The sequence below is a fragment of the Triturus cristatus genome, chromosome 8, assembly GCF_964204655.1.
Source record: "Triturus cristatus chromosome 8, aTriCri1.1, whole genome shotgun sequence".
NCBI lineage: Eukaryota > Metazoa > Chordata > Amphibia > Caudata > Salamandridae > Triturus > Triturus cristatus.
In genome coordinates, this window is record NC_140591.1 from 1,606,825,148 (window position 1) to 1,606,846,958 (window position 21,811).

Consider the following 21,811-nt stretch of genomic DNA (forward strand, 5'->3'; position numbering starts at 1 on the left):
TTTTTACATCCACTGAATATTCACTTGGGGCTCGATTCACAGAACTAACTTAAGACAAAATCCTAAACTTACTACCATTTTGGTATTCACAGAATGCACTTACTCATTTTGGTATTCACAGAAGGCACTTACTCATTTCGGTATTCACAGAAGTTAGGAGTCCTAACTTTAGGACTCCTAAATGCCTTCTGTGAATACCGAAAGTCTTAAAATTAGGATTTTTCTCAGTTTAGTAGTAAAGTTAGGACTCCTAACTTTACTACTCCTAAACTGAGAAAAATCCCAATTTTAAGACTTTCGGTATTCACAGAAGGCATTTAGGAGTCCTAAAGTTAGGAATCCTAACTTCTGTGAATACCGAAGTGAGTAAGTGTCTTCTGTGAATACCAAAATGAGTAAGTGCCTTCTGTGAATACCAAAATGATAGTAAGTTTAGGGTTTTGTCTTAAGTTAGTTCTGTGAATCGGGCCCTATCTCTCTGAGTCCTCTTTGTGAGGTATTCACCAGATGTGTCCAGCTCCGGGCTGAGCGCTCGAGGACAGTAAACGGGTGCAGTCACTGTATAGCCAGAGGGAATACTTTTACAAGGCGCACAAATATTGTGAACGGAGAGCGAGAAGTATCTCCAAATCATGTATACGCGCTCCAGGCTTTCACACGAGTTGAATGTTGCACAGACAGTAATCTGCCGAGGATCACAGAGCGTGGCCAGCAGCTTACTCAGCACTTGAACTCAAAGCATTACAACCACAATAAGGGGTCTTTTATTCACTACACTTCCCTTATTACACCTTTAATCTAAAGCTCAAAAATGCATTAGACGTGGCGTTATTTACTTCCATAGGGAAGCACGTTCGTATGAAAGATATCTGAGGGTATTGTGCCGGGGCCTCACCCTAGGCCCCGTGCTTGGTGAATGTACAGGTATGTTGTTGTGCCTTTCTGATCCCAGACAAAAATTCAGTCATGGGCTGAAAAACAAGGAGCCTGCGGTGCTGGGAATGACTTGTATTGCTTCTTGGCAAGTTTTCAAAGAGGTCGGTGCTGGTGTTACCAGATTACACACAGGAGGAGGGGGAGGGGCCATCACATAGGTATCAGGAGGAAGCGAAAGGCACTTCAACTCGCATGATGACCAAAAAAGTTCTCTCAGTTAAATCGCTGGGCAGGGAACTAAGCACCCAAATTAGGGGAGTTTACAAAAATGCACCAATAAAAAGAAAGCATTAAAGAAAAGCACAACAAAGCACAAATAGGCGTGCTTAAAGCCCATGGACTGACCACTACATGTCTCACAGACTGCACAAGTGCTGCTTAAGCTCGACCCCAAAAAAGGTAAACACACAACCACATACACACAAAACACAGGAAATGTACATTAGGTGCCCAAGATTAAAACGCTTACCAGTAACACTTCTGAGGCGATGCAGTGATGCAGTGCTCTGGATGTGCACTTCTGTCTGTGGCACAGAGAGAGATGGACGAACACTGCCCTATCAGTGCCTGCTTGAAGGTACTCACCCAGGATCCCCGAGGCGGGGGGGGGGGTGTCCTGCAGCTGCTACTGTGGGGCCCATGGTTGAACATCACTTCTGAGGTGATGCAGTGCTCGGGGTGGGCACTGCTGCCTGTGGCACAGTGAGACGGACGAACTCTGCCCTCCCTGTGCATCAGTGTCTCCTCTAAGGTACTCACACAGGATCCCAGAGGTGGGGGGGGGGCGTCCTGCAGCTCCTACTGTGGTGCCCATGATAGAACATCACTTCTGAAAAGATACAGTGATGCAGTGCTCAGGGTGTGCACTGCAGTCTACGGTAGGGAAAGATGTCTGAACACCGCCCTCCCCGTGCATCAGTGTCTGCTCTAAGGTACTCACTCAGGATCCCAGAGGCGGGGGGCGTCCTGCAGATGCTACTGTGGTGCCCATGATTGAACATCACTTCTGAAAAGATAAAGTGATGCAGTGCTCGGGATGTCCACTGCAGTCTACGATAGGGAGAGATGGCTGAACACTGCCCTACCAGTGCATCAGTGTCTGCTCTAAGGTGCTCACCCAGGATCCCAGAGGCAGGGAGGGGGCGTCCTGCAGATGCTACTGTGGTGCCCATGATTGAACATCACTTCTGAAAAGATACAGTGATGCAGTGCTCAGGGTGTGCACTTCAGTCTACGGTAGGAAGAGATGGCTGAACACTACCCTCCAAGTGCATCAGTTTCTGCTCTAAGGTACTCACCCAGGTTCCCAGAGGCAGGGGGGAATTCTGCAGCTGCTAATGTGGTGTCCAAGATTAAACCTCACTTCTGAGAAGATGCAGTAATGCAGTGCTCGGTGTGTGCACTGCTGTCTGTGGCACAGAGAGATGGACTAACACTGCCCTACCAGTGTATCAGTGCCTGCTTGAAGGTACTCACCCAGGATCCTAGAGGGTGGGGACGCCCATCAGCTGCTACTGTAGTGCCCATGATTGAACATCACTTCTGAAAAGATACAGTGATGCAGTGCTTGGGGTGTGCAATGCAGTCTATGGTAGGGAGAGATGGCTGAACACTGCCCTCCCAGTGCATCAGTGTCTGCCCTCAGGTACTCACCAAGGATACCAGCAGTAGAGAGTTATCCTGCAGCTTCCACTATGGTGCCCATGAAACTCTCACCAGTAACAAGTCTGAGAAGATGCAGTGCTTGGTGTGTGCACTGCTCTCTGTGGCTCAGAGTGAGATCGCTGAACACTGCCCTCCCCGTGCATCAGTGTCTGCTTTAAGGTACTCACCCAGGATCTCGGAGGCGGGGGGCGTCCTGCAGCTGCTACTGTGGTGCCCATGATTGAACATCACTTCTGAGGCAATTCAGTGCTCGGGGTGTGCACTGCTGCCTGTGGCACAGAGAGATGGACGAACACTGCCCTCCCGTGCACCAGTGTCTGCTCTAGGGTACTCACCCAGGATCCCAGAGGCAGGGAAGGGGCATCCTGCAGCTGCTACTGCAGTGCCCATGATTGAACATCACTTCTGAAAAGATACAGTGATGCAGTGCTTGGGGTGTGCAATGCAGTCTATGGTAGGGAGAGATGGCTGAACACTGCCCTCCCAGTGCATCAGTGTCTTCTCTAAGGTACTCACCCAGGATCCCCGAGGCGGGGGGCGTCCTGCAGCTGCTACTGTGGTGCCCAAGATTAAATCTCACTTCTGAGAAGATGCAGTGATGCAGTGCTCGGTGTGTTCACTGCTGTCTGCGGCACAGAGAAAGATGGACGAACACTGCCCTACCAGTGTATCAGTGCCTGCTTGAAGGTACTCACCCAGGACCCCAGAGGGTGGGGGCGTCCAGCAGCTGCTACTGTAGTGCCCATGATTGAACATCACTTCTGAAAAGATAGTGATGCAGTGCTTGGGGTGTGCAATGCAGTCTATGGTAGGGAGAGATGGCTGAACACTGCCCTCCCAGTGCATCAGTGTCTGCCCTCAGGTACTCACCAAGGATCCCAGCAGTAGAGAGTTATCATGCAGCTTCCACTGTGGTGCCCTTGTACCTCTCACAAGTAACAAGTATGAGAGAATGCAGTGCTTGGGGTGTGCACTGCTCTCTGTGGCTCAGAGTGAGATGGCTGAACACTGCCCTCCCAGTGCATCAGTGTCTGTTCAGGCACTCACTCGCGATCCAGCGTAAGAACCCTCCTGCAGCTGACACTTTTGTGCACAGACATTTCTAACATGTGTCTGGCCTCAGGCTTTTTATTTCCTTCTGGTCTTGACAGGAAAATAACAGGGTCCAGCGGGATTACATTACGTATCTTTCTCGGTGGAATAACTTAATTGGATATTTTCCCTTTAGAAACATTTTTCTTATTAATGTATATAAATAATTTTTTGTCACTGATCTGCACACATTCTACATGTACGTTCTCCATCTCCTTAAAATTCTAGTATATTTCGTGTTAATAATACCTTTCAATGATGGAGCATAAAAGAGGGACAAACACTCGACACAACTATTCATATTTCACACTTTCCATATAATACAAGTGCTTTGTACAAGGCTTGGAAACTATGGGGTTTATGGGGGTGGAGAGGTGTGGCTCACTGGTTAGAGGCGGCAGACCCGTAAGCAGAGATTCAGCCAGGGACCAGGGTTCAATTCCCAATGCGGCAGGGTCGTGGACCAGGGTCAAAACGGACTCGATAATTCTCACCTTGGTACCTACTCTAACCAGGAACACACTCGGCAACTCTGGGCATTAAGCTTGCCTCATCTCTACAACGGCCCCCCACAGACGCCGGGGATGCCTGGTTTCACCTTGGAGATACCCAGAAAGGGACCATCTCACAGGGAAAGCCAGGACGGGTTCCCCAGCAGTCTTCAGCGCCGGGACACCTCCTTGTGAGGTAGCTGTTCGCGCTCTACAAAATGCTGTATTATTTATTTATTATTATTATTTATTATTTATTTCGATGGCGAAAGGCCCGCCACCGCCAGCTGTGCGGTGGCAAGCCCTCCGCCATCGAACGTGGATTCACCGCCCACCAGATTAGGATAGCGGGCTGATTCAGACCGCGTCCGTGGAGATGCAAAAACCGCCTGCCACGGAACCGTCACAGGCAATCGTTCCGATTCCCTGGCGGAGCGGTCTGCATACCTAAAATGGTGGCAGTGCCTAATTAGGATGCTGGCTACAGCCATCCTTTCCATGGTGGCAAAACCACCATAGAAAGGCTGGTAGGATTGGTTTCGGGAGCCCGTTGTGGGCCCCCTTGTGTTAGGGGGAGGTTTTGGTGCACTTGGAGGTACCCATGGTACTCTCCTACATTTCACTGCACTAAGTGGCAGGCACCGTTTGGTGCCTGCCACATAGTGCAGTGAAATGCACCACATGCATTTTTAACATCACAGTGGGTGCTGCAGTCAGCAGCGCCCGCCGCAATGTTAAATTGCAAGATGTGTCCGCCATGGAGGCGGTCGCATTCTAATTTGGCTATCGTAATCGGCCCCTGTGTTCAGGGGAACGAGGAACAGGTTATGCCAGTAAATGCCTTCCGGTGGAGAAATCTTTAAACTTTAAAGACTGTTGATTGTATGAAAAGCATTTCTTCGCAGTATATAGATACATTATACATGCATTTTGCCCGTCCCCTTAAATCCTAGTATTTGTCTTGCTAGCATCATCTCTTATTTAAAGAGCATGAATGCCAGACAGCTATAAATGCTGCATTTCTAAAAACGTGATCTCTGGTCACTGTTAGGGCATGTGATGTGGGCCCACAATCCACTTGTATTTTGCAAGATTTAAATCCTGTTTTCCAGGAAAACGCTCAATAAGTCCAAACCCTCCAAATATGAAAGCTGTTTCTCTGCGCTCAGCCTGAGGCCTGTGAATGGCTCTCTTGCAGCTGCACTTCTCTCATATGTCTTGCTTGATTGAGGGCAGTGAACACTCCTGATGTCCTTTTATGACTGGTCTTAGGGAGCTGGACACATTAGCCCAATATAGTTCCTGCCTCTTGCACAATTCATGCTGACACTCAAACACAGATGCTTTCCTTGGCCCTGGATAGAGTCCTTGTATGAATAAGAAATTCTTTATTGTTGATTAATAAAAATCATTACAAACAGAAATAAAAAAAACGTAGGGTTGAGTCAAGAACTTAATTATACCAATTGGCACCATGCGCGGTCGCATTGTAATAGCATTGTCCGAACTGTTGACCGGAGGTCGGGCGGTCCAGAGCCTGTATTGGTATCAGGCACTTTGTAATGAGGCTCTTTGTGTCTGCTTCCAAGTATTTAATAATTATTCTGATGTTACTTTCTTTTGAATTTAATTTGTCCAGTGCATTCAAAAAATTGCTCACAAATGCAAAAAATTAAATGAAATAATAGAACAAAAATTATGTACTGAGGGAAATATGAAGACATTGATATGTTTAATATTTACTCATGGTTTATTAAGCAGTAGATCTGTGCACAAATCATCAGTGACCTCCAAACACAGCCTTCACCCTCAAGTGTGCTGTGTTGTCTTTCATATAGGAAGTTTGAGGTACTCTCACCATAACCAGTTGGATACAAGGTGGGTGGGTCCATGAGGTGAAAGATGCCTAATATGATGGAAACATCGGGGGTGGGGTTAGGGGTGCTTTTCTTTTACACAGAGTTGGTGAAAATTAAGGCCAAAACTACAGTGCAAAAGAAAGGTAACAAAATAAAGTGGGTTGCGTATGTGTCGCAGGCTTTTGCTTCAGCCCCTACTGCTCAACGCTTTACTACCACTCTGAAACAGGGTTGTACTGGGACATAAAATAGGCCCAATTTAAAAGCAACCCCCCCCCTTTATTACTGAATTACTGAGCTAAAAAAGTGGCCTATTTTGGCAAACTAGGGAAGTTTTGAGCTTGTTTAAGAATTTTCCAAGGTATGAAAGACTGCATGGATGTCAACATGTTGCAAGCAATGTTTGTTTTAATATCAGGGAAATCAACAATACAAACCATCCTACAAGACTATATAACTGACCCACAAACAGTGAAAAAAACGACCCACACACTGACCTGTCAGACCAGGCCTTCAGTCGCTGCATGAGCGTGATTGCCCTATAGCCAAGTTCAACCCTGGCCTGAAGGTCATACAATAAGGTAGGAAAATAAAAATTAAGGGGTAGATTTACAAACCCTTGCAACACTTTTACGTCACTTTTCCCATGTTAAAAGTGACGTAAAAGTGGCGCAAGGGGCTTGTAAATCTGCCCCTAAGTCACTTACCGAGAGTTTGGAAGCTGCGATCAGCTGGTAGATTTTACTGACTGTTCCAACATTTGCTCTGAAAAGCGAGTCCAAATCAATGCCATCTCATTTGAAAATGTGTTTGCCGCATTCATCTCAATTATAGGTTAGAGCAGAGTTTCCCAAACTGTGGGTCACGACCCACTGGTGGGTCGCAAGCTGATTTTTGGTGGGAGACTTGTCACATTTGTCCAGGCTTCAAAGACAGGCACCAAATGTCATGCTATGTCTTCTGACAAATTGCTACATATTCTTTTAACTTGGAAATTGGTATTCACTTTTCTTTCAATGACTGCAAAGTGAAAGGAGTTTTTAAAGTGAACCATGTGACAATCTTGCTGGAGTACAGGAAGTGTGAAAGGAAAGGCTACAAGATGTTCTTTTTATGCAACAGACAATAAACATAAATACCCATACATTAACTGCATGTATTCAGCTATTAGGTAAGATAAAATTAAGCATATCGTTTTGTTATTCTTCAGTGTCCTGGAAACAGAGATTTCAGAAGGATCAAAATAATCAACAAACTTTACTTGGTAAAGTACAACTTATGAATATTCATAGAAACTCAATTCCCACACATTAATATTTGTATTCTATATAGCGGCGGCAGCCAGCACAAACAAAGTGTCGGGAAGGGTGGAGGAGGTGTGGGGGAGTGTGGAAGGAGGGTGCGCTTGGGGAGCAATAATAAACAATATTAGACTTACCTGAAGTTGCTGGCCGCCTCGGGCCTCGGTGTTGCGCTGCTTCCTGGTCCCAGCAGACACTGGGACAGCATCAGACTTCCTGTGCAATCCCAGCGCTGCTCTCATGCTTTATCAATAGCATGAGAGCAGTGTGCGGATTGGCCTGAGTGGACTGGTTTATTGCTCGCTCAGGCACAGGAAGCCTGAGGTTTTTTTCTCCAATCCAGCTGTGCAATACAGCTGGGTTAGAAAAACCTAACTGCGCATGTCTGTTTGGCTGGCCTAAGACAGTCGGCCAAACAGACATGCACAGTTAGCAGTGCACATCACTCTTACCCATCTGCCATTGCCCGGCTCTGCCCATCACTACACACACTGACTCAGCCAGCAGCTGGAAAATAAAATGATAATAAAATATTGTTTTCTTTTTTAGCTGCTAGGTCTGAGCCAGTAGGGCCATGTTCCTCCACCATTGCAGAGGAACCACCACCGCTGCTGTATAGTATATAGTAAATCTGTCTATCTGTGTAGATTTAGTGGCTACTTCAATGGAAAATGGGCTGTCTGTGAACAACAGTACGCTACCGCACAAATCTTTTGTGCATGATGAAGAATAGTACAAGCAGTAATCAGAAAGCTGATTTCAGGGGTCCCTCCAGGAAGGATGTATCATGAGCGAGTGATTGTAGGTGAACACAGTCCCTTTGAGTTGACTTCCCCGTTTTTATGTCTTTGTGTACGGTACTGAGCATAGGCTACGCATGGGTCTAGATGTGCTATGCACCAGAAGAATTCAATGAACACTGTTAAACAGGTGTTTGGTAAATGTGATCCAGGCATTTGTAATATGTAATTAAATGGTTTGGAGGAGAACCTAGCCTTATAGGCCACAGCTAAGGAAGGGTTGTCTTTTCTCTAACACGCAGGAGCCCAGGTTTGCTCCATTTAGATGGAAGACGATTCCTCTCATGCACTGGAACATGTGGTCTAGGCATTATGCGATGTTTGTCTGACTTCCAGGGGTATGAAAAGTTTATGATAATTCAAGAGTTTTTGGTGTACATCTAGACGTGCACTAGTATATATGGCAGAGGGCACAAGTAAATGTTTAACAGCAGGGCAATGAAAAAGTACCCCTGTGGGATACAGCATGTCGGTGAAGGAGTTATTGATTCCTCTGGTTCAATTTGCCCGTGTTGCTTTTGGCTTTGAATAAAGCAGTGGATACAGTTTAGGCTAGGGTAGATAAGAATGCCCATTAATTTAGTGTACGCAGAAGGATTCCATGGTCAACAGAGTTGCAGGCTCCATAGGGGACAAAGAACGACAGATCATCTAGGGTAATAAAGAGATCTGTCTTGGCGTTCACATAGGCAACAATAGTTATCAACAGCCAGAAATCGCTTTGTGTTGCAGATGATTTTGCTGGATGCATTCTTGAAGATGATTAGCATCCATTTCTCCAGGAATTGTGTGAGGTAAGGCAGGTTAGAGATTGGTTGATAATTTGTCTGTTATTACTAATTTGAAAGGAAAATGTTGAATTTGATCTCCAGCAGACACCCTGGAGAGTGGTATTTTCAGGTTTGAAATGTCAGCTGCAAGTCTGTGGAAAATGAATCCATGCAGACTGTGGAACATGTCTCGACCTACCTGCTGAGGGTGAACAGTGATACCTAATCTATTTACCTGTGTTTAAAGTAGAAGACAGAACCACAGAGAGGGTAGAGTGAGGTGTGAGGTCATAGTATTGGACTGTGTTTCAGAGAATTAGAGTGCAGATGTTTGAAATGTAAGTCTTGAAGAACCACAGGAGGCCCTTGAAATTACTACAGCGAAGGACAGCCAGGCTTTCTATGGTCTCTTTGTTGACAATTCCTGGTAAAATCTAAAGAACTCTTTGACTTCCATTGGTGCCCTGCAGATGGGTTTGGAGATGTACTCCTTTTTCACAGTTTTAGGGCCTGATTTGGATGTCAGGCGGAATTCCTTCCACCCAACACCGACTGGGTTCTGGGACCGACAGACACCCGGTCGGCGGTCCCCACCACCTCATCAGAATATGACCGAACACTGTTCAGTTGCATTCCTACAATTTACTATGGGAGCATGAATTAAGACCATAAACCGGCCGTAATACATGCTCCCATAGTGAAATGGGAGGTGTGGTTCATCCCTGAACTCCATGGCAGGAGCCGCATGGTGCCTGCCGCAAGGTGCAGGGATCAACAGTGGGGCAACCGGAGGCCGTGCACCAAAAGTGGCCCCCCCAAACACTCTTTACAACATGGTTTCCATGTCAGACAGGCCAGCATGGAAACCATGTCAAACGTGCATTGTAATCTCAAGGGCCGAAAGGCCCACCCTTGCAATTACAAGCCGGCTTACGACAGGTGGACGGGCTCTCTGAGGCCCACTGGAAGCAAGACGGATTGACAGGCTGGTTTCCTTTCCAACCACCTCCATCATAATGAGGCGGTCGGAAAGGACACCGAGCAGCCCATTACGATACGACCCTGAAGGCTCTGACTGTATGTCTTGAGCCTTTACAGGCCACATTGTAATCGGCCCCCTAATCTCTCGTTCCATTCTGTGTCTCTGTGAGTGACCAGTTTTAAGTACAACTAGATAAATTACGTTCAATATTGTAAAGGAAAAAAAATGGCCACGTCCGATCTCTGAGAGAGACAAGCATTTCCAACAGCACAAACCACCACCTTCTACAAGATTCCGCCTAGTGGTTTTAAATTCAATATGTCCATTAAAATTAAAATGTTTTTCACATCCACATTCTTCATATTTTTCAACCACATTTTTCACTCTTTTTACCTGGAGTTATCAGATATTTAAATGCCTAAGATCTATGTTTTATTAATGGTGGACAAGAGTGTTGAGTAATTTGTTTTGATTTAAAAACTTTTATTGATTTCATACTGGAAACAGGACCATACAAAGGATTAGCAAGATATGTGGCTATAAGTTTATAGCAATGTAACATGGCAAAACACATACGGCTGAATAGTATTAACATAACCAGGTGCTGTATAGGTTCACTATTGCAATCCTGAGAAGAGGCTCCTCTGACATATAGAGGGAATTTTCTGAAGGAGGAGTTATTGAGGAAACTAGAGCTGGTTGTATCAGTTCTCCCTCAAAGACGTTTGGGAGATTGACATTATAATTCATGCTGCCTAGATCCAATGCATAAGTTGTGTTGGTGCCATAATATGAATTTGTAACCAGGATGCTCAGTAGCATGGTCTGAAAGTATGCTCGCACCTGAAAAAAGGAGCATGTGTAAAGGAGAGTAGGAGGGAAAGAGTTGGAGGAAAGAAAATAGAGTTGTGTAGTTAACAGATAGTCGCATCAGCTTGTTCTGGTGAAGCATTTAGGTATATACACCTAAGTTAATATACAAAAAAATAATGAACAGGGAACTTCTTATTTGTGGAAGCGTGTCACTTTGCAAGCCCTGAAAGGGTTGGATATGTGGGGCTGATTGTTAAAGATTTAAGGGGATGCACTTTTGTGTAGATATCTTTCAAAACTGTCCCAAAGTTTTCTTGAGTTGTGTTGTGAGAGTGTGCTTGAATACAATAAGTTGGCTGCACCCCAAGTGGAGCATAACCAGGCCCCTCGTGTCTTGAAGGTTATACTAGCAGCATTTTTAAATTCAGATCTGGTTAGTTTGACTCCAAATAATAGAAAAAAGTTCAATGAAAAGGAGATCTAATGATTTCAGTACCACTCACGGTGAAGGGGATCTTCAGAGTTTCCGTATAAGGATCTCTTTCATGGCCGGTAGAGATTTGACATGCTTACAGGTACAGAGCATGTGCTCTAGCTCTCCTGTAGATTCAGCAGAGTTCTAGAATTCATTGGATTGAAGAAGGTCAAGGATCTGCAATCTGTCTGCAGTGCAGAAAACCTTATGAATTGACCAGAAACATGTTTGAGCTAATGTGGGGGTGATTTTTGCCAGAAATGGGGAGCCACATGTTGTTTTCCAGGCTCATTCATTAAGTAATTGTGTGGTTGTTGTGTTGCTCTGTGAATTCCATTTATTTTACAATTGTTAAATTGGTTTTTTCTGACACTGAGATTTTATGGACTCTCAATGCCATACGGCCTATTTTCATTCATTGACATAGTATAGCAGAGAGGGCAGGGGTGTTATTTTGACCTTTATTTCTAAGAGCTACTTTAAGTTTGAGGAGGTTGTATCTGATCTCCAACATTAAGAAGGAGATAGAGGATTTATCTGTGTCTACGTCTACAATAATGTTGATACCTCCTGTGGCCCAGGCTTTCTAATGGCTCTGCATCTGTTTATTGTACCAGAGGGATGATAGCTTAGATTTCAGCATCTACATAGTCATTTTTTGTCAAGTTACTTTAAAGCCTCTATGATGCTCGAACTTATGGAATGTGAATGATCCTGTTTAATTTGGTCAATGTGATTAATCGTAAGAGTAGTACAAAGTGGTAGGGTGTGCAAGAGCTGGATTTTGATTTAGAGCCACAGAGGAATATTGTGAAAGGGAAAATCACCAAGCTCCTAGAGCAAATAAAAATGCTGTTTGATATGTTTCGAAGTCTGGAAGTTTTGGTCCTCCTTCAGCTTTGTCTATTCTAAATGTGTCTAAAGAGATTTTTGCTCTTTTGCTATTCCAAAGGCATTCTGAAACATACTTGCCTATTGCTTTAAAGAAGGCAGTAGAGAGCACAGTGAGAAGCATACTGAATACAAAGTTGAATAAAGGGGAAATCACCTTGATTATGGTCAATGTTCTACCCTACTATGTAACATATTTGAGTGGCAATGCACTTTGTAAGTCCTTGATTTTTGTGAGAGTCTTGGTTTCCCTGAGGGCTAATGAATCTTTTAAAGCCCTGCCAAACAAGATGCCTAGGTACTTCAGTTTGTTTTGTTTCCACTTCAATCCCGAGGAGCCTAATATTGATGAGGAATAGTGGAGATTGAAAGGAAATCCTTAGGGCCATATTCACAAGGGAATGGCAAAGCAGGGCATTAAGCAAACTTTGCTGATGCCACGCTCCACCGTTCTAAAAATACAGTGTTGCACCGTATTCACAAGAATGTGGCACACCCCTGCATTTCCCTCATCGCTGGCGCTAAATCTAGCTGCAAGGTGCCAACACAGGCACCCTTGCACTACACTGCAAGGATTTCTGTGTTGTGGGAATGATTATTTATGTGCAGGAAGGTGCCCTTCCTGCACATAAACAATCCAGAATGGCAAATTGTAACTTCTACGAGTTCTGCATTGTGCAGCACACACAGATGTAGCAAATCCTTATTTGTTAAATAACTGTTTATGTGCAGGAAGAGACACCTTCCTGCACCTGAACAATCACTCATGGCAATTTGCTGTTTCTATGTGTGCTGTACAATGCAGTACATGTAGAAGCAGCAAAAACTAGGAGAAATTAAGTATTTCTCCTCTTTTCACCATATTAAAACCAGGTTTTGGCTAGTCTTAATTGTGGCGCTGTCTCCTATTTACGCCACCCTTGAAAATGGGGGGGCAGCATCAAAATCAATGGGTGGTGCAGGAAAACGCCCACCGTAACACCCATGGACTTCCCCTTTCACGATAAGTGGAATGTGAAAAAGGCCTTATAAACAAGGCGGCGTTAAGCCACGTTAAATGACTTAATGCTGCCTGGCTATATGGGCTTGTGAATATACCCTACAGTTTATTTCTTTGTTTAGGCAAAATCCTGATATTGTTCAGTAATGATGTATTTTTTCCATAATAAGTGAGATAGCTTTATTTATGTTTTTCTTCTGATTAGTATATCACCAGCATAGGCTGCAGCTGAATGTTTGTTGGACAGGAATTAAATCCCCTTGATTTCAACATTGGGTGTAGCAGCAGTTCACTAACCAATAAGAAACGTAGTGGTGATAGGGGCCACCCTTGTTGTGTTCACTGTGACAGATTAAATGAGAAAGATAGGTGAATAAAGTTACTTCCTAGTTTAAATTAAAAAAAAAAATAGCCTTTAAGAAAGTCCTTGACACTTTGTCAAAGACTTTCCCCATGCCCGGTGTCAGCGCAGCCATTGGGGAGTCCCGAATTTGTAAAATTTCTAGTACATGACAGAAAATCTTGACGAACTTTTGAACTTTCTAGTACATCACAGAACATGCTAATGTTGTCAGCGACCAATTCTACCTATAAGAAGCCTGTCTGTGCTGGGTTTGTGGATAATATTCCCCATTCTAAATGCTAGATTCTTTGTATAAATCTTTCAATCAATATTTCCTAATGAGATCGATCTGTAGTTCTTAACTTTAAAATGATCTTTCCCTTTTTTCAGGATTGGGCTCACCTCTTAGTCAATGGTGGGCAAGGGGATGATGCCTAGAAATTCCCTAATCATTGAATGTGACTTCTCAATTGTATGCTTTGGGTTAAAATGAAGGTGTTACCTTTTTTGTCCCTGATAGCATGAATTGTTGATTTCCTTATGGTGCATTTGTTTTTAACTTAAATAAAACAATGTATTCAAATCACAAATTGATTCAAATGTGGCGGGGGGACAACCCAAAACACCTGCTTACAAAACAAATTTTGATTCTAGGCACAGAAGTTGGTTGTTTATTTGCACTGATAATTTCCTGTCTGTAGGGATGAGGGTTGCTTGGAGGGCGTAAGGGACCACAGGACGCGGTAATGCGAGACGCGTGCATTTATTGGGTGCTTCTATATGGAAAGTAAATGGGTAAATATTCAGTGTTCTGGGCGTGATTATGAAAGAAAAACAACACAAGCGGTGTAGGGGAGAACTCCTCTCCCTGCTTTCTGCTCTGGGTTGTCGGGGTTGGGTTGGGTCCAGGTCTTTTGGGTCTCTCTCTCTCTCTCGATGGGCGGGAAGGAAAAGAAAACAGACCGGAGTCAGTACTGTGCTTGTGGATTTTACCCTGGTAGTGCTACTGTCACCAATGGTACCATTGTGGGAAGGGGACGTGAGGGATATGTTGGTTGGCTTCAAGTGTTCTACCTTCCCGTGCTTCCCCACCACCCCCACCAAAACAATTGGGTTTGGTCGCCGTATACAACACACTCCTCTGGATCCGTCTCTTCCGCTCCTCTCCGTCTTCGTCCTCTTGCTTCTTGCTGTTCTACTCCGTTTTCTCTGTCCGCCTCCTTCCGTCGTCGCACACACTCAGGTCCGCCTCTTCGCCTTTTAGGTCCTCTCCTTCCACTGTCGTCAGAGGCCCCTCCCCGCTCACTCTGGCAGACACCAGACTGCTACTCGTTTCCGGTTGTGCAGGAGGGCCCGGCTCGTTCCCCGACCCCTTCCAGTCTACCTCGATGCCGTCCTCCTTACACTGTCAAAACACATGTGTAAATGCAAAATGATTAATAATATAATTAGAACTAAATACAGTAGGCCTTCCTGTGTGATTGGATCTTGAACTGGATGAATGAGTTAATTCGCCGTCACATTTTTCTTTATTATTAAACCGGATATCTTCATCATTATTTACCAGTTTTTCATAACCATTTAATTTGATCCACATATTATTCAAGCAAGATCATTTGCAGTGGTTAGTGATTCTCATTTGCCATAGTTCTCTGCACATCTCCGGTCTTAGGCATTACGGACCATGGACGACTATTCCACTGCTTCACTTTAGGTGCATTGGTGTTGATCCAGGTTTGGGTGGCACTGCTATAGATCCTTCTAAATGTACTTTTAAAGCATTGGTTGCGGTCTCCAGCAGTTGAGTTTGCCAGTATTTTTCTATTACTGTTCATTTGAAAGCATTTCTCTGCTTTATTTACATAAACCAATTTGTGAGTCTTTTCACTTACAATGGTATAGTATTTGTATTTAATTGTTCTCAGCCCTGTTAATGTAGCAGAGCCCTTCATATGTTTTAGGTGAATTTCTAGTTTTTTAATCTCAGTTTCTAAGTAAGCTAGAGATCTATTAGCTATTTTTTTTGCGGACATCAAGATTATCATTATGCCTTTTAGCGTGGCCCTTAGAAATAGAAGAATTTCTAGAACCATCTCAACAATGGAAATTAAATGAGTCCCTCATAGATTAAAGACATTGGACATATTTTACATGAGAACAGCATTGAAACCTCCCTTCCATGTGTCACAGGGGAGGTTTCAATGCTGTTGTTCTCAGGTAAAATATGTCCAATGTTTTTAATTTATGAGGGACTCATTTAGTTTCCATTGTTGAGATGGTTCTAGAAATTCTTCTATTTTAACCTTGCTAGAGATACATGCATGGTTTGAGACCATGATCAGTCCAATTCTAGGGTTTGAGGCAAGTGTGATCTGATTCTTATCTAGGTGTTGAGGATGTAATTGTCAGATTGTGAAAATACCAGATAGTATTTTGACAGAATATCGAAAGAAAAATATTGTGTCACAGAAATATTATGCTTTAAATATCATTGAATATCGTTGTTTAAAATATCGTTTTTTTTGGTGGAATTTTGTTTGATTTGTTATGTTTGTGTTTCTTTGTTAGTAATTTTATGTTGTAAATTTGGCCATAATTGGAGTTGTATGTTCAATTTTTGTTTATCTTTGGGTTTATAGGGGATAAGGTTAGGGAGTGTTTTAAAATATTTTGAATTATATTATACATTTTTTTAATACTTTAGAGAAAAATTAAAGATGTAAAATCTTTTTAGGAGTGAGATGTGGGTTTGTAGTGCATAAGGGGAGTAATTTAAAATGTATTTAAGAAAGTTACATATTTGATAAAATGTTCATATTGAAATTATAAATTTGTATACAAATTGAAAATTTAACTAATATTGTGTATTAGTTTTTTCAATATAAGTATTGATTTATTGTTATATATATTTTTTAATTGGGAATTTTATAACTGGAAAATGAAAGAATTCTTTATTTAGTAGGTTGTATTGATGTGAGGCTTTTATATATTTTACATGATTTCAATAAAAAAAGTAAGTGTATTTTTTATAATTTGTAAATTACTAAAGTTGAATAGTTTGGGATATTTAACTTAAATTGATTTTGTATTAAAAAAAAAAATGTTGAATACAGATTTAAATTTCAGGGTATTGTTAAAAGAACTTAAATAAAAATGATTACATTAAAAATAAGAATTTAATAGTGAATAAATAAGAAATATATGTATTAATGTTATTGTTTTGTATTGAAGGGTGGTGAAATATTTTAATGAAAAATAAAAACCTAGTTTATTTTTTTAGGTTTTTTGTTTGAGAAATATAACATATTTATAATTTTTTATTTATGTAGATAAAATTAAAACTTGTGTGTCCGAGCAGATATCCAACAAAGGCTACGTCCACCATAATCTCAGACTCACCGCAGGGCATGTAGACAGGTCATCATAGGGATTCATAACCAGAATGGAATGTTGGATGTGTCAGGAACAACAACATGCAAAGGGTCCAGCACAGATCTAGAGCAGGACTCAGACAGACGAATCCCTTACACACAATCCTTAGCATGCACCCAGGTCTGCTAGCATGCACACAACACTCAAAAACATTGGGATTCAACTGTCTTGGGGCCCCCTATGCTTTGCCAGGCCAGGTTTACATGCCCCTGGTGGACCCATACCACAAAACAAGACATCTCAACATCCAGAATAATACCTTACTATTAGCTCATTATCATGTCCTGGACACAAATTGGGATGGAAGTAAATCATTTTTCATTAAGCAGGAAATGCATTTCTGGTCAGATGGGTATAACAAACATTCATCAATGAGTCAAGCATACAACAGGACCGTATGGTACAAAATTGAACAACACGATAACCATAACAGGATAGAACAGCACAGATGGATCATGTGCATTTAGAAGCTCAGCAACCCACATACCTCACAGGCCACACATGGGTGGTGAGACCGGGGCCTCTAGTACAATAGCCATTGTCAACAGTTGATATTGTAGCATATATTAACTCAAAAGACACCCCTATATGTGAACAAAGGAGGAAATGTCATGCAGATAGTCTGTCTCACATGAAAGTGCAGCTGCCGCATCTAGCCATTTCTGGACCATCTCTAATCGGTGTATGACAACGTGGCTGTGAACCTCACCCTGCAAAGTCCTACACCCATCCAGTGGCTCTTCATATATATATATATGACTATTGATGCAGTGAAGGTTAGAACTGACATATGCACTATTCACCACATATTTTAATTGAGGAAGGTCTTTGCTTTTAGATAAACCACCTATAGTTACTCATATCATGAACATCTAAATTAGACTTTATTGCAAAGCAGAGGTCTTATCTTACTTGAAGTAATTGAAAGTCATTTTGACCTGGATGGATCTCCAGCCTGTTGGGTTGACTGTGACCTCCCCTACCTTGTAAAGTACCACTGCTAAGCTCTAGAGAAGGGCCTTACTAGTCAATGATCTTTGTCTACTTTGCATGGATCTTTTTGTGGAAAATGCACGTGCTGGTGTGGCGGATGCAGTCTCAGAACAGATGAATGCTGAGTATGCTGTAATCGAGTTGCACCCCATTTGGCATTATTTGTTGTTTTCTCATAAACTTTCTAAGCAGTAGTTTGTGTGAAAATAAAAACAATGGCTCTGACATACATGACATTTCTCTCAGTGCTTAGAGCTGATTTAACACCACTGTGATATGGCAGCCCTGCTGTGAATTTTATGGTGGGAAAAGGATTTCTGGTGATAGAGCCAGCTGAGATTCCGATGCAAGAACCTCCCCATGAGGTGGGGGGATCTGCAATTTTGGCAGGGCATGAGACTTTGCTCATTCAAACTCTAAAGAGTACCTCCAGTCATTATTCTTGTAAGAATTATGCATTTGTTTTTTTTACTGTTTTTCATCTGCAAATCTACCCTTTTTTTAATCATAGAGGGTTAAGGGCCTGTTTCACAAAGGTAAACTTATACCTTTGTGTAAGTTTTTGATTGTTTGCTATTTACAAAGGTATTTTACTAGTAGTATCAACTGTGGAGTTTCCGCACATCAAAATATAGGCCAGTCCTCTTGTGTGCAGACTCCACAATTCTAAAGATACAACAAGTAAACTATGTTTTCTGAATGGCAAACAATCGTGAACTTACACTAAAGTGTAAGTTTACCTTTGTGAATCAGTCCTTTAAGGCCATATTTATGACCCTATTTGTGTCGCTCTTGCACCCTGCAGAGTGATGCAAGAGCGATGTAAATTTTTAGTCAGATTTTACTCAGCCTTGGGAATATGTTCCATTAGCATTTCTTGGGGGTTCCCAAGCAATTGCCATGATTTTTGACACATTCCGAGATTTAGAAGACCTTGTAAACCTGGGAATGTGCCAAAAAGATATGCTTCCCCAGGAGAGGCGTAACGAGTTGAAATAGCTTTCTTTCTCCCCTTTACTTCCTCTTTCTATGTTTGCTGCATTCTGCAGCACACATAGAGGAATATGCCCATCAGGATTGTTTTTCTGCAAGGCTGTTTTTTTTCTAAGATTTTTAGTTCGAATGTGTATCAAAGCGCACTATCCTGAACTTTCTGACTTTAGAAGTAAGTATATTTCTGAATTTCCTGCAAGCGGTATTAAAGCTAACCAGCATGTTAGTTTTGGGAAAATTACTGGAAACTGCAGACTAATCTAGAGATGGAGGATTCGGATGGCTACTGATCCCATGTGATAATTTCTACTCCTGCCTTTCTGATAATAGCTAGACTGGTTGGGCATGCAAGATACCACTTCTTTTCTTTCACCCTAGAGAGGAACGCTTTGTAATTAGAACACATTGAGGAATAGGTGAGGTCGAAAATATGAACCTTACTATTGGTTAAATTCTAATTGAACGATGTGGTCTTTGGGCTCCTGGGCCAGTGTGGGATTGAAGTCCAGAAGAAACTCCACTGGGTCCCCCAGCCTGCCCCCACCATCTTCAAAATCAGCAGCACAGCCATTGTGACCAACATCCTTGTCCATATGACTGACAAGTCAACTATCTCTAGTGGCTCTCATAAAATCTGGAGCCAGGAAACCTTCATACTGGAGAAAAAGAGTGAAAATTAAAAAATTAATGACAGGCCTTTTTCAGAATATAAAACCACTTTCTCGTATCCATCAGAACTGCCCAACACTACTTCAATTTAGGAGGAGTTGAAGAAACAGTCCTTTAAAGAATACTACATTACGTTGCAGCAATAGTACACTTCTACAGCTAAAATCCTGGTTCCTTTCCAATGACACATTGACTGTATCCTTGTCTTGAACCCTAAATGTCTCCCTTCCTAAAGTAGAGATAGCCGTCCTGAAAATAGACACCATCTTTTACAGCTCACAGTCACTTCATTGGCCCACCATTCACTCAAGTTCAGTACCACACGCATACCACACACACTTACACACAGACACACAGCACCCACACATGTTCCAATACTGTTGAAGGCAAGTGACCACAGTTACGAATAATAGAGGAAGATATTGATGTTTAAGTAGGGAGGGGCAGTAGGCATCCTCCTTACAGGCATACCTGTGAGGGGACCCTGTTACCACTAGACTACCTACTCCTTACCACCACTAGTCACTGAATGATAAAGAGCCAAAGGTAACATAGTCCACACCCACCATCTCCATTAAACTCAACATTTAAATGCCCCTGGGCCCTTTTTAAATGTGTTACACTGATCAATCATCGGAAAGAGTTCTTTACAATTAAATACCCTCATCTCATTTGTGAAATTTTTTTCCTAGTCCTGAAGGATAAACATCTAAAATCCGATCCTATTTACCATTACGCACCAGAGAACAGCTCCTTTGTACATGGATTCTGAGACGGTTTCCTCCTCTTTCCACTGTCTCTATCAGCCCTACCGTGTGTGGTAATTGTACAGATACATTTTCTTTATTTATTAAAAGGTTTAAATACAAGCTAATGCATATATTACAAACAGACCACAGTACTAATTTTAACTACCAGCTTTATGTTAAAAAACAGAAATAAACAATAAAACAATTAATACATTACAATTTTTAGACAAATATCCAATTCCTCTTGCAATATCCATTTATGTCATACATAATGTGTAAGGCATTGCATTTGTATTTATAAAGGTCTAATAGCATTATTTGTCTGTGTAAAAGATGTTATTGCAGAAGAAGATAAAGGAACACTTCTCAATGGGGATCTTCACAGAACATGTACAACTTACTATATATGGGACAGCGGTCACAGATCTATACTGATACTGTGAAATAATGTTCAATCGGCCATCTAGATCAAATAACGACTCGTCCTCTCATGCATGACATTTGGCTATCCTTTACAAACTCAATTTGTCTTAGTAAGTTTAATTAATTTTAATTGTACTTTTTAACCAACCCAAAGAAAGCCGCTAGTGAAGGAACGAAGTTCAACTGTACGCCTTATTTTTCTTTTTTCTATTGCGTAATCTATACAATTCAGAGAAGGCATGAATAGCTCATCATTTGCAAACAGTTTTTATGCTTGCTGCTTCTTGGGGGCTGTAATGCTTTCCTAAGGCATTTCCCTTCAAGGTTTCTGAAATCAGGATAAAGTTGAAGATAATAACTGCAGATCCATGCATTGCAAGTGGTATTTTTTTGCTTTTCAGCCTTGAGTAAGGGTTTTTAAAGAACACCCACGATAAAGTAGGTTCCACATCATTTTGCCATTCATGGCTTAAAAAGAAAGTTCAGCCTTCTTGTCTGAGCAATGTGCCCATCCCAAATTACTAGTACATACCACACCCAAATACTTGTACTGCTTGCCCACAACCAGTCTACATCTGCCCAATAGCTTGTTTCTTCCAATATATATTCCCTGTTTTTTAGCAGTATTCATTGTCAATCATTTAAGGTTACAGTACGATGCTAGCACTTATAGCTGTCACTGCAGAAACATTGGTGTCTGACAAGCTGCTCAATATAAAATCTAAATGAACATTCCGCTTATGTGATGATCCTTCATTTTGGGAGGAAAAGATCTTACTTTAAAAAAGAGTCATCACCAGATCTGTGATAAATATTACAAACTAAAGAGGCGCAAGAACACATCCTTGTTGAACCCTGTTCCGAGCCATAATTGTATCTATCATTCAATTTATTGTTTAATAGAATATTTGTCTAGATAAAATGATGGAAGGCTTGGACCAAGTTTTCCCTGTTGAAGGCCACATGGATGTCAATGAAGCAGGCACTGAAACTCCCTTTCTCTGTGGACATCCATGGGGCAAACCTGGTGACACTTTCTAAGGTCTGGATGGAATATTGCTGGCTCCACAGAATTAGGTGTAATTCCTCAACCTTATCCTCAAAGCACTGAAGCAGGAGCCTTTCAAAATATTG